At 36.6% G+C, this 12,631-nt stretch overlaps 1 protein-coding gene across 7 annotated transcripts in view; it reads left to right on the top strand.

Annotated features, from left to right (window-relative positions):
* The window catches only part of TBC1D5 (TBC1 domain family member 5), a 328,963-nt gene that overhangs the window by 106,245 nt on the left and 210,087 nt on the right, over window positions 1-12,631 (top strand). The window contains exon 4 of one of the 7 annotated variants that reach the window (XM_074838543.1): window positions 11,712-11,888. The exons of the other annotated variants lie outside the window; for them this stretch is intronic. The gene's annotated coding sequence lies outside the window, so the exon portion shown is untranslated. The remainder of the gene's footprint in view (window positions 1-11,711; window positions 11,889-12,631) is intronic. 7 annotated transcript variants of the gene reach the window in all.

Below are 12,631 nucleotides of genomic sequence, written 5' to 3'. Positions count from 1 at the left end.
TTATGGGTCTATTTTGCAGAGAAGGTAAGATCTTAAGGGAACACTGCTTCTTCATCCTTGCTGTATTCTTCCATGTCAAATCAAGGCATGTTGACAGGTCAGCAAAGGAAGGTTGTGCCGCATGCTGTTTTGTCTGTCCTTCCTGGCGGGAAGGGGATTTTGAGTTTATTGTTGTCCTGATACTCTTTGGAAAAGCTAAAAGGGCACGGAAGTATGGGGTAACAATTTACCAACTCCCTCCCTATATATCCAGAAAATCTGAAGCTAAGGCATCTTACACGACTGTACTCTGATATTGCAAGTGTATAAAATTATTGTGTGATCTTACAGACCATATGTGCTGCAAAAGATAGCCATACTGGCATGAGTTAAGGCTATAAAAAGAACCTTTCCTCAGAATTTACTGATTTAGGTTAGACCCTTTGCATTGTTTTAATTGTACAGTTATTTTTTGGTTTTATGCCCTTTTTTGATCACTGTTCAGTATTTAAACTCCTTCAAATGTGCAAAGATTAAATGTTTAATAAAAATTGCTTGTTGTTTTCAACATCTGTGTTCAGAGAACAATGGCCCACTGGAGTGCAGAAAGCTTGTAAAGTTTTCAAATGTATTGAGAATGACAGAAAGTTCAGTGAAGAGTTTGCTTTCCTCATTACAGAACTACTTCTGTGGCTGCGATTACACTAAGAGCATCTTTAATTGCTTTAAAATCTGAATGCATGATAAGAATGGATTAATTTGATTTTTCTGTTACTACAAGTAGCAGATGGTTTATGTCTTAGGAATGCTCATGTTGTAAAATGAGATCCCCAGCTCATTCGTGATTGGTCACTGTTAATGAAGCATGCTGTGCTGATTATTGATTTAGAAAATGAGGATGACATGAGTATTGTGTGTGTTGCTGTAATAAATTAAAGAGGAGTATTTTAATAGCCAGCAGACATACACCTTAAATAACATGAAATATTTGATTTTCTATTCAGGTGGTCTCTGCCCTGTCAAACTAATTTTATTGTTTATTAAAAAGATGTACTTTTATAGTTTCAGCTAACAAGCAGATGGTCGTCTTTACTTATTTCTGTTTTGTATTGCTGTATGACCGATCAGATGCATGATAGGAACCCAAATTAGCTTGTTGTTTGCAAAGCAATGGTGTAGCCATGGGAGGAAGTCTTTTGTAGGTATTGCTCGTGTGTGTGCATGTGTGTAAGTGTGCATACATGTGTGCGTGTAGGCATGTCTCTTCCTGTATATTCTATAGGTTCTAATCCTTATTTGTTAGTGCAGGAAATTTAGTTAAATGTGCTGAAGTGCATTCAAGTTATTTCAGTTTCATTTTTCTGTTTCACCTTCAAAACTTTTCAAAGAGAGAGAGGAGGAAAGTATTTTAAAACCTCTCATCTATCCAGAATCACATAAACTAAATCATAATTCATTTAATCTTGTTACAGACATCATAAAAAAGAATTTGTGTGGTAAAAATCAGAGTAGTATTTTGTATTCACTTGTTTCTATGATTTGTAAACTGAATGTGTTATAAACAACTGTGGAGTGTGGTATTAATCAAGATTCAGTGCTGTGTATGTGACCCCTATAGCAAATCGTGATGTTTTACTGTACGTTATATGGATTGATTTCTAGTCCTTATTGCAGAGCTACAGTCTGCTAGTAGAAGGATGCAGAGAGTAATTTTGATGTGGTGCAGTGTGCGCTGCATACATGTGTATATATCTTTGTTCAGAAGAACACACTCATAATTTCCTCTTCCTTAAACTCCTGGAATTACCCATACAGAATGTTCTTATAGCTGATGAAAAACATCTCCCAGATTCCCTTCGTGAACCCCAGCTCCTGCTCCACTGCACCACAGAAATTTCCCAGGGGAGAACTGGTAGTTGACACCACCAAGAAACTCACCCTTAGTGCCAAAACTGTGAACATGTGTATTACTCAACTATTTGCTTTTCCACATGTGATATTGACTGCAGACTTAGTGGTGAATAGCAACTGGTGCTTTCAGCAGTTTTCAGACTGAAAGTACAACGCTGGAAACCATCATCCTAAACTCATTCATGGGAATGAACTTGGAGATCTGGAGAAATACTGGGGGAAAGATGTTATTAATTCAGAACTGATATACACCCAGCTATTCCAATAGTATTTAGAAGTGACCAGAGCCCTCCGTGCACTGTGAAAGCCAGCACGTAATGTGGAAAGCCGATAAACAGAAGATGACAGAGATGGTGAAAAGTTCTTGTCATTAGTGCTCTTGGTTTCGAGAGTGTTTTATGGCACAGTGTAGCTATGTCCGTGTTATAGCAGAAAATGTTCAGGAATGGAAGTCCAGAACGTTCAGGTGAGCTAGTGGAGCAGAGACTATGAATATGATGGTGCTTTTTGACAGCAAAGTTCTATCATTTCATTATTTTACAATAACTGGCTGAGCTGTAGGATTTATGGAGAGGTAGTCACTTTTGGTCTTGGAAAGCAATTAATTAAAAAGAAATCCAATGCTTTTTTTTTTTTTTTACATGTTTGGCAGATTATTCATTTTGGAAATGGTTAGCTAGTTACAATGGAGCATCTATGTCCTGGCTTTGAACCTTTTCTTTTATCTACCTTTAAACATATCTTGATGGAAATTAATTTAGTGGTTACAGTGAAGCTCACTATACTTAATGTGAGCGTCTGAAATTCATCCTTCAAAAACTTCTCTGAGGAGCTCTCAACCAGATAGTCTGGGAGGTACCAAGATGAATAATTGAGTTAATGAGAGAATTTACCTCAAACATGCCCTGTCCCAGCTGAACTCATCACCCATGAGCTGCAAAGGTAACATGTTATGCCATGCCAACAGTCCCTGACAGTTCCCTGTTCATCTCTAGCATTTAGTGAAATATCCCCCTCTTTACCTCTACAACTGCTTCTCTTTTCACCTGTAGGCGTAAGAAGTTTGCATTTTGATCCTGGAATTTGTTGCACTTGTGTAACTGCATCTTAGCTGGCTTAACAGGTGCCTTTCCACTCTATAATACACGGTTTATTTGGAAAATGGCCCTTTTGAGGACAGATGTGAGAGAGGTGATAGTTTTATCCACTGTTGGCAGCTTCTGGGAGTGAATTGCTGTACTCCTGCAGAAGTATGTGGTGATTCCCCTTGATGATTTTTCCATCATGGCTTGCCCCCAGCGTGTTCCGCTCTTGTATTTCTGGTTAAGCTGTGTGCAGTAGGCTTTGCTGCAAGGCTTATTACAGTGTTAAAAAGAATAAAGTTATCCATATGCTAAGTAGTTAATTAGATGTATTTATGTAATTTCAAACTTCTTTAAGAGGCTACAATGGCTTAAGCAAGTGTAAAACTTCCTGATACTCATTAAGTGGTCATTGAGTCAGTCATCTGTAACAGATTTGAATTTCATTTGTCTTCACCTGGCCACCCCGAAACCAACCCATAGAGTGCTTGCTGATTTCTCTGGTTCTGCAGAGGATATGGGGTGGTGGGAGTGTGTCATCTCTGTGGCTCTGCCTGTGCCTCAGTCCAAAAGTGTGATTGCTCTTTTTATGGAAACTTGCTTTAAATTAGCAAGGTCAGGAATGTTACAGATGTGACAACATGGGCTTTCACTATAAGATTCTCACTGGTTGTCCTTTATGAGTGCTGCGTGGCTGTGGCTAGATACAATCTTTTTCAGAGTTGGTAGCAAGGGCATATCCAAAAAGATACTTGGATGCTTATCTCTTTGCACTTGTGTTAAAAGCATTGGGAATTTAAAAGCTTAGGATTTAAATACTTACAATTTGGAACTATCCCAAGATCCTTGACATCAAAAAGGCGATGGCCTCGTTTTATGCAGATGTCCTAGCACTCAAAGGGTGCATAAATTATTGCACCACTTATCAATTTCTCTTTAATGTATTCCTTTCTTATATCTGGGACACTGTTAATAGAGGAAAAAAGATTAAAAAGCGTAAAAATAACTTGTATGTAAGTTTCTTTGAGTTGAATTTATATCAGTCAGCCTGTCAGCACTAACATATGGGAAACATAGTTTCGCTACCATGCATAGCAGGGGCTAAAAGTGCTGTTCAGACCATGTGCTCAACTCCTACAGAAGAGGGACTTTATATCACTCGTGCAGCCCACTCACAAATTTAAGGGGTGACATCCATGGATTCTGAATATATGGTAACCCAAATATTGATCTTGTTACAGAAAATGTAAAATGGAGGGTGCAAAAAAGAGATAAAGAAGATCTTCTAGAGCAGCAAGGAATTCAGTAAACTTTAAATACTCAATTTCTTAAAAGCTTATTGTATTGCTGTTGCTATATTGAAATGGTAGTTGTAAATAATAGGGAATTTTCATGTAGCTTTTCCATATCTTGGGCTAACTTGCAGTATCATATAACATCTCCTTCTATCAATTACTGTAAACTAGTAAAGATCCCTACTGTTTTTGTTTTGTTTTGCTTCCTAAAGCCCCCTGCTGCTGTTGATTACACCTAGATCTGCTACTGATTGGAACTGTTAAAAGGCAACGATAGTGTGGATGGTTTCTGAATCATTTAATTGTAGAACTAATAAGATGTTTTCGCTGGGACCTAATAAAACAGATCATATTAATAAGTGTGTATACTGTCCATGAAATTTTTGATTGCTTTTTCATAATTTTTGTAGATACGAATGTAAGACTCCTAAGCCTGGTGGGCACGTGACATGCAAGTTTCTTTTCTGAATAATATTGCTGGATGTGGTTTTAAGAAAGAAATGGGAGCGTAAGCAATCCAAGAGCGTCATACAGTAGAGATTTTGCTTTCTGTGAGTTTCTACATTTTTAGTTGTATGTAAATGTTCTGTGGGTATGTTGAATTGAGTAGATAATTACATGAACAAGATATATTCAGTCTTATGTTAATGCTGCTTTTTTAATAGCTGTATAATACACACTGCACTTGGTGCATGTGAACCTTGAAAAATTGCTTCCTTAATACAGTAACACTTGCCAAATAATGTCCAAAATTGGCCTAGAGCTATGTTGGCTTATCATGAAAGAACCTATTCTCCTTCAATGGTCTGTCAGTGTCCATTCAACCTCTCAGCCCCAGCAAGGTTGAATTGTAATATATGAATACATACAAGGAAGTCCTAAAATGAAGAACTAAAAAAATAGATCATTATTTATGAAAGTTAAAATTTGATTTGGTGGCTTTCCTATAATCTCTGTTACATGATTTTTAATTTCTCTTGTAAATAATTTTAAAGAATAAAGGTGAGATTAATATTCAGGGAGGACACTGAGAGAAAGGAGAGAGGGAGGGAATGTAAAGCTACCTTAATGCCTTGTAAATCTGCAGCAAAACTGATAATCCAATTCCAAGCATCCAGGAAATGATGCTGTAGAGCAGCTCTTGTATATCTAGCAAGGCATTACACATAGTGGAGAAGTCCACCTGTTATAACTTGAGGTTAATTCACTATTTCTTTTCCGCAGCTTCGGCAAACTTGTTCCCCTTCTTACAAAGATATAATCCGCTTGTGTTTTCTGTAAAGTAGCAGTAGGAACCAGCTGAATCTGTGGTTTCCAAATTGTTCTGCTCTTATCAGTCTGATCAGCTAGCCTTTTCTTTGCCCAGTCATACATATCTTCTCAATCAGATCTCTGTCAATGTTACCTACATTTTAAAATGGAGTTTGCATTTTAGGGTTTTGTTACTTTTGCCGCTGACAGTGAGAACAAATTCTGGTTCCACCCATATTGCTTTTTGGCAGTTTATGAGTCATCTTACTTTCCAGTGTCTTCAGTGTTAGCTGAATGTTGTAGGGTTTGAGTTCGGGGAAATTAAATTACTGTTCATAACAAGCGGTTTCTGATAATTATTTTCTTCATTTGCAAAAGACTTTTCTGTTCTGAGAGATAAGATCCCTTCCCTTCCCTTCCCTTCCCTTCCCTTCCCTTCCCTTCCCTTCCCTTCCCTTCCCTTCCCTTCCCTTCCCTTCCCTTCCCTTCCCTTCCCTTCCCTTCCCTTCCCTTCCCTTCCCTTCCCTTCCCTTCCCTTCCCTTCCCTTCCCTTCCCTTCCCTTCCCTTCCCTTCCCTTCCCTTCCCTTCCCTTCCCTTCCCTTCCCTCTCCCTCTCCCTCTCCCTCTCCCTCTCCCTCTCCCTCTCCCTCTCCCTCTCCCTCTCCCTCTCCCTCTCCCTCTCCCTCTCCCTCTCCCTCTCCCTCTCCCTCTCCCCTCATCCCTTATATTAAAATTATAGTAAAAGGACTACCATCATTCATCCTGCAAAGGTAGTGTTCTCCCTATATAGTAATGTATATATTACATTAACACACCCCCATACTCACACACATGCACATTTCTGACTACTTAAAGGCTGGGAGGAAGCAAAGGTTTGAAATATCATACCTTACTATTCTAAGAACATAGTGAGGTGCTGGAGAAAACCAGTAACATGTAAAATGAAGTGTTTTTTCAAAAATGTATAACATGTAACCTGATAACATGCCATAGGTTCAGAACTGTTGCTGGAAGCGGCAGAGCTAATCTCAATATTGAATGATGAGGGTTGTTCATTTCTGTAGCACACACTGTTCATGGAATGTAAAGAGTTTATTAAAGTGTTAAACATTAGTTATTGAATACATGTTCCCTACAAATTTTGGCTTTAAAAATCACAAGACGGCATGATGCAACCTTCAAAAATAAAAGAGCCAGTCATCCACTTTGCACTTTAGTAGACTCTTAGTTCCTTGACCAATTACCCACATTGATTATTTGATTAAAAAAGAATAAAATAAAATTACACTGTTGTATCTAAAAAGCTTAATATAGAAAAGAAAAAAAATCTACTTATGTCAAGCAGATAGCTTTCCTTCTGTTTTCCTCTACTTTCTACAAAGACAAATGCATTAGTGTAATGCTCATTTAATGTACCAACATCTCTCCCAGGATCTGTTTCTTTTCTTTGGTTTGGGTTTCTTAATTTTCTTCAGCTTATTTTTGCAGAGATCATTTTTTGCCAGACTAACAGGGGCTGAGAATTTTGAACCATATATTGTAGATAATAGGGAAAATTGGTACAGTTTTTAAACTGAGATAAAAGATTTGAAAAATGGATTCCTGTAGAGTTTTCACTGACAGGTAAGATTGTGTCAGTCATTCTGTTTACAATTGGAAAAATACTTTTTGTGAACTACTTTTACTTAAAATTGTACTTGCTGGTCCCTTAAAGACCAGCAGTTGCTCTTACAGATGAGCAAGATTCTGCAACTGGAATTTAGTTTCACTGGAGTGAATTATAATGTAATTTATCTCTGAACACATACCTAGTGTATTGATAACGTGCAATAGATCATTGATAGAATTATTTTGAACTGAACCTGTGAAAAAGGACAGGCATGGCTCTGCGTGGGTTTTTTTTGCTCTTCTCTTCTTCCCTCATAAAGTATAAAAAATCCTACCAAACTACAAAAAAACCTCAACAGAAAAACACAACCGACCTAAAGAATAACATACACCCCTCGAAAAAAAACCAGGAAACAAAACAAAACAGCATATTGTAATTATTTCATGCTTGTTGCCATTTAAAATGTAATTTTTCTCTTTCCTGATACTTTATTGTAGCACATTAAAGTCTTGAAAGGGGTGTATAACTGCATACTAAAATCAAATAGAAGTGCTACCTGGAAGCTTTCATTGAGCTTTTCAGAAAGCTTGCGCTTAAGCTTTCCAAGCGCAGGGAAACAACGGCAGAGCCTTTGTGCTTCTGCAAAGTATTGTAGTATTCTTTACCTTAATCCCTAGCAGCATCACCTCCATTTCTTTGGCTTGTCATCAACATCTCTATCAGAGTAAAACTCCAATGCATGTAGCAAGAAACGAAGCGTGTAGGGGAAAAACATAAAGGCTCTTGACTGAAATAGTTCTTCAACTTATTAACAGACAAGTGTGCATGTCAGAAAAACACACTTGTTTGCTGTGAGTATATGCAATAGCTGATGGGTGAAGAAACGGAAACCTTAATTGCTGCTTGCGTTTAGGTCACTGTTCATTCATACATTCATTGCTGGAGCTATGAACTATTCATATGTTGCCACAGTATGTTACTTACACACGACTGATGGTGAAGGAAGAGCTAAGATGCTTCACAGACGTCGACATCGGGGGGATTAGCATGTCTGCTTCATTAATATATATGTGCATACATTAATGTTGAAGTATTGAAACTGTTTCAAATGAGATTAAAAACTATCTCTTAAGGTCTGCTATAGTCCTTAGAAACATTTAAATTTTTGGCATCAGCCTTACCGGTTTCTTAACCATTTTGCTTTTACTTTGCCAGTGGGGATACGAATGCAGACAGAGTGCTCATTGCTTGCCTGCTGCCTAGTTTTCTGTTGTTTTTCCTTAGCTAGGTCTGCTCTCTGTACTTGCTAGCCATCATTAAGCATATATGAATCTCTGTGGAGTGGCAGGCATGGATTCTGTGAGTGACATTTCTGGCAGCGTTTTCCTTGTATATGGCACCAGGCCTGATTTTCTGAAATTTTAAGTATCTATGATCCCCATTTGCTTCCGCTGAAGCTGTAGGTACTCTGTCCTTTTGGAAAGCATGCTGCTCTGTGCTAAATCTCAGGCAGTTTAAGAGATGAGAAAGTCCTGGAAACTTAACACTCATGTGACAGCCAGTATATCAGCAAGAATATTGCCTGTGTGAAGGCATTGCCTCTCCTGCTGTATTAGTTACAGATCCAGTAATCTGCACCTGTGAAACTAGGTTTGGACATCAGTAGTGAATTGTTTAGTAATGTTTATTGGAGGTCTTTAAAATATATTTGCAATGTATAAAACACTTTGATATATAGAGGCTCACATTCTAATAAGATTACATTAAGTATCCTAATAAGATCAAGGCTTGAAATTGTATTTTTCCGGATTTGAGTGATATAAATTAATTTTAGTTTAAACCAGTGTCAGTGTTCTTAGATGTTCGTTATAAATACTCCGTTTGCAGTTTATGTGGGTCTGCATTTAAATAAAAAAATTAAATTCTTCTATTAACACAAGAAGCATTTTCTTTTCCTCTCTTTCCAGTGTGCTACAGCTACCGGATTATCAAGCCAATGCTGTAATTATTAAACTCAACCAGTAAATTATATAGAGAACAACAGTGGCTGATCACTGAACTCTGCTGGCACTGGCCTTTCACTTCTCATTTAAGTCTAGCCTACTATATAAAATGAATTCATTATTGTCAATTTAGATCCCTTGTGGAGGCTAATCCACATCACAAAACCATTCTACACAAAAGTGAATTCTCTTCAGGAAGACCTTACAAGTACGTGCAAACTAAAATATGCAGGAAACTTCCAGTACAGGCTAACTAATTGTTACTTATAGTAACAGACTGACCAGGGTGAAATGTTGGATTAGTTCAAAAAGAACCCCACAGTTGTAGTTCTGCTATGATTTCTTTTGGTTTATCCATTCTGCTTTTTATTTTATTGCTAATTCTGATTTCTCTATAACCTATTGCACAAAAATATGTATCTAAAGGACTAACTTGATCTTTTAGTTCTTGTGGGTTTTAGTGTTAAAATTTGATGCATAAAGTCAGGGGAGAAGCTTGGCTAGTTTCAGCATCATGGTATTTGTCTTCTCCTTTAATGGTCTAGTTGGAGATATCTTTTGGACTCAGATAAATTGACCTTCAGGTGGGCCACACTGGGTAAAGATATTAGCTGGTTTACACCCAAGTACATGTACATGTGTATCTAAATTATTTGGTTATAATCACCTTTCCAGGTATACCACCTGCTACATCACACTGACACCTAAGATGATATTCAGGAACAGTGCATATTCCTTGCAGCTATGGCCAAGAGAGTTTTGCTTTCTTTTTAGTGTACTAGCATTTTAGTACACTAGCATTTCTAGCAGTGTTTCTATCAGATTTAATTATTTAAATAGAAAATATTGTATTAAATTTCTTGTTTAGATATTTAATGTTCTACTTCTTAAGTACACAACAGTTCTGAAAATTAGTAGTAACAGAAAAGTGTAATTGGCACTGATGGGTGGCTGACCATTAAGTGTGAGCTCCCCATCAAGGGGCAGTTTTCACATCAGCCCCCACAACCTGTGACCGGGCCGGTTTTGTTCATTTCATTGTTTATCTAAAATATAAGTATTTTTGAGAAGATAAAATTTTAGAATTGAGTGGCTATTTTTATTTCTGTGTACTTATATTTACCTTTTAATTTTACCTTTTAATTCACAGAAAGGTAAAGGCGTCTCCTATTAGCAAAATTTGCCTTACTGAACCTGATAACATTTCAAGTGCAGAATACAAAAAGCATAACAACTCTAGAGAAGATCTGTTCCAGTTTTATGCTTAAATGCCAAAGTTTTATATGCAGTATAATAGTGGAGAAGAGTTGATTCATTGCATTTACCGGTGACTGCCTAACATTTCCCTCTGTCCTGTCCAAATACAGCTGAATGTCTTTTTATGGATGTCTCAGCATAAGAAAAGCCAGTGCATTTCACTGTCCATTTGGCATGATGCAGTAGATACAGTGTAAAATTAATTCTGTACTTGAATTTCTCCAGAGTGTCAGGCATGGATCTTGTCAAATTCTTTACTACTTTGTTTGCTTAAAGACTTTATCCTGAGCTATGGAGCAAGAATAGTAATGACCTCCAAACTCAATTTTCCAATATTCAATTTACACCGTAAGCTAGAAAATCCGCTTCACTTCCTTGAATCCACCTGAATCATTATCAAGTAAACAATTTGTGGTAAATTTTTTGTGAATTTATTATTTGTTTCTTTTGAAAATTGTTTCTCTTACAGTGTGCAAGAAATAGTTCAATTCCTATTTTTTCATTGTAAGAGGCTAAGAATGTTAGCATTCCTGTCTCTATAAACATATTTAAAATTTCAGGGAGAGTTTAAATATTTATGAAAATATAAAAGGTAACTTAAAAATAATATGTTTGTCTTGGAAACTTATGGCCAGAACTTATCTGCACGCAAATTACTTTTGGGAAAAGAGAGGAGCATACTTACAGTCAGTTTTAATATTTTTAATGGTTTTCACTTTTTACTTTGCAGATTATATAAAGCCTTCAAATATTAATATATATTCAAGATCAGGGATTTATAGGCTTCTTTTGTTTACCATACATTGCTTGTCCGTGAAATTTTCATGGTCTTCTGATTCTTCTGAACCATAGTTATTCTGCATGCAGATAAGCTGCTGCTGCTGCTGCTAACTTTTCATCGTATAAGTAAGTGAAACTTTTGGCCCAAAGATAGCAAAAGCCATTCATTTCTTTAAAAATAGCCTACAACTGGAAGGCATATATGCTGCAGGAAAAACACCTTTTTTCTAATGTTTTCAATTTCATGGTTATTGATGTTTGATATTGGAAGCATGCTGACTAAATATTTGTCCTTGTCACATATATTTATTTTTCTGAGATCTTTAGCTTCTTTTCGAAACAAGCTCAATATTTCATATGGATAATATGTCTGGCTAGAGCTAATATATCTGAAAAAGTCATAGTGGTGGAATTATTTTGTCATTACATAATTTGGGAGGGGTTGTTTTTAAAGAATCTCTCTGGGTTTTTTATGTCATTTTACTGCTGATCTAGTGTGTATGTAAAGAAATAATTTAAATTTATTCATTACTCTTCTTTTCAGAAGTGCATTGGACATGACTGAACTGTGCTCCCCTACCCTGTAATGAGGCTTTTGTGTGATTTTGCACTGACACTTCGGAAAAGGCTTAATCGTTATTCTACCCTTTCCTATGTTCCAGTGTGATACAGAGCATTACAAATGGAGACCTTTCATGTCAGAAAGCCATCAATAGAAAAGGTGGATATTCTTGAAACTCATGTTACCTTACTTTCCGTATTTGGACTATTTCTTCAATGCTTGTAAATCAAAGCTAGTTTTTCTAATACAGTGCCTCTTCCTTTAAACATAGTTTTTTTTTTTCCCAGAGTAGATACTTAATAGCTATCCCGCATGGAAAAAAAAATCAAGGGTTTCAAGGAATAGCTGTAGCAATTGCAGGAGAAGTGTATAAATTACCATCTCTTTTGGGTTTTTTCCCCCTCTCAGTACAACTCTTACTATAATTAGCCAGCATTTAACAGCAAATGTTTGCTTTGGTTAAATTATTCAGAACATTTATTTTACTTGTCAAAGGTTAGATCAGGTTCTTGTTTGAACTGGTAATTAAATGCAGCCTAATACACTGTCATATTTATATGCACTATCAGCCCCGTTTCTTCCTTATTCTGTATAATTTTATAATGTTCAGGGTTGACATTTAGACTTCCAACTCAAATCCTATTTTCTTGTAAAGAAAGCTAAGGTTTTACTCCTGTGTTTCATTGTACATGTGTACAATTAAGAAAATAAGTGTTAGGGTTGTTTGGAATATCACAGTATGGAGTTCATTGTCATAAAACTAGTGAAGGACCTTTGAATATTTTTATTTGCATATTTCAATATGTTGTTACACAGTATCTGGTATGTATTAATTATTTTTCAGAGATGAAAGTGAGGTTGAAAAGTGCAGAGTTTTACTAATTGAATACCTACAAGTCACA

Source organism: Strix aluco, chromosome 1 (genome assembly GCF_031877795.1).
Source record: "Strix aluco isolate bStrAlu1 chromosome 1, bStrAlu1.hap1, whole genome shotgun sequence".
In the NCBI taxonomy this organism is placed as follows: Eukaryota; Metazoa; Chordata; class Aves; order Strigiformes; family Strigidae; genus Strix; species Strix aluco.
This window is presented reverse-complemented; position numbering and strand designations above follow the sequence as displayed.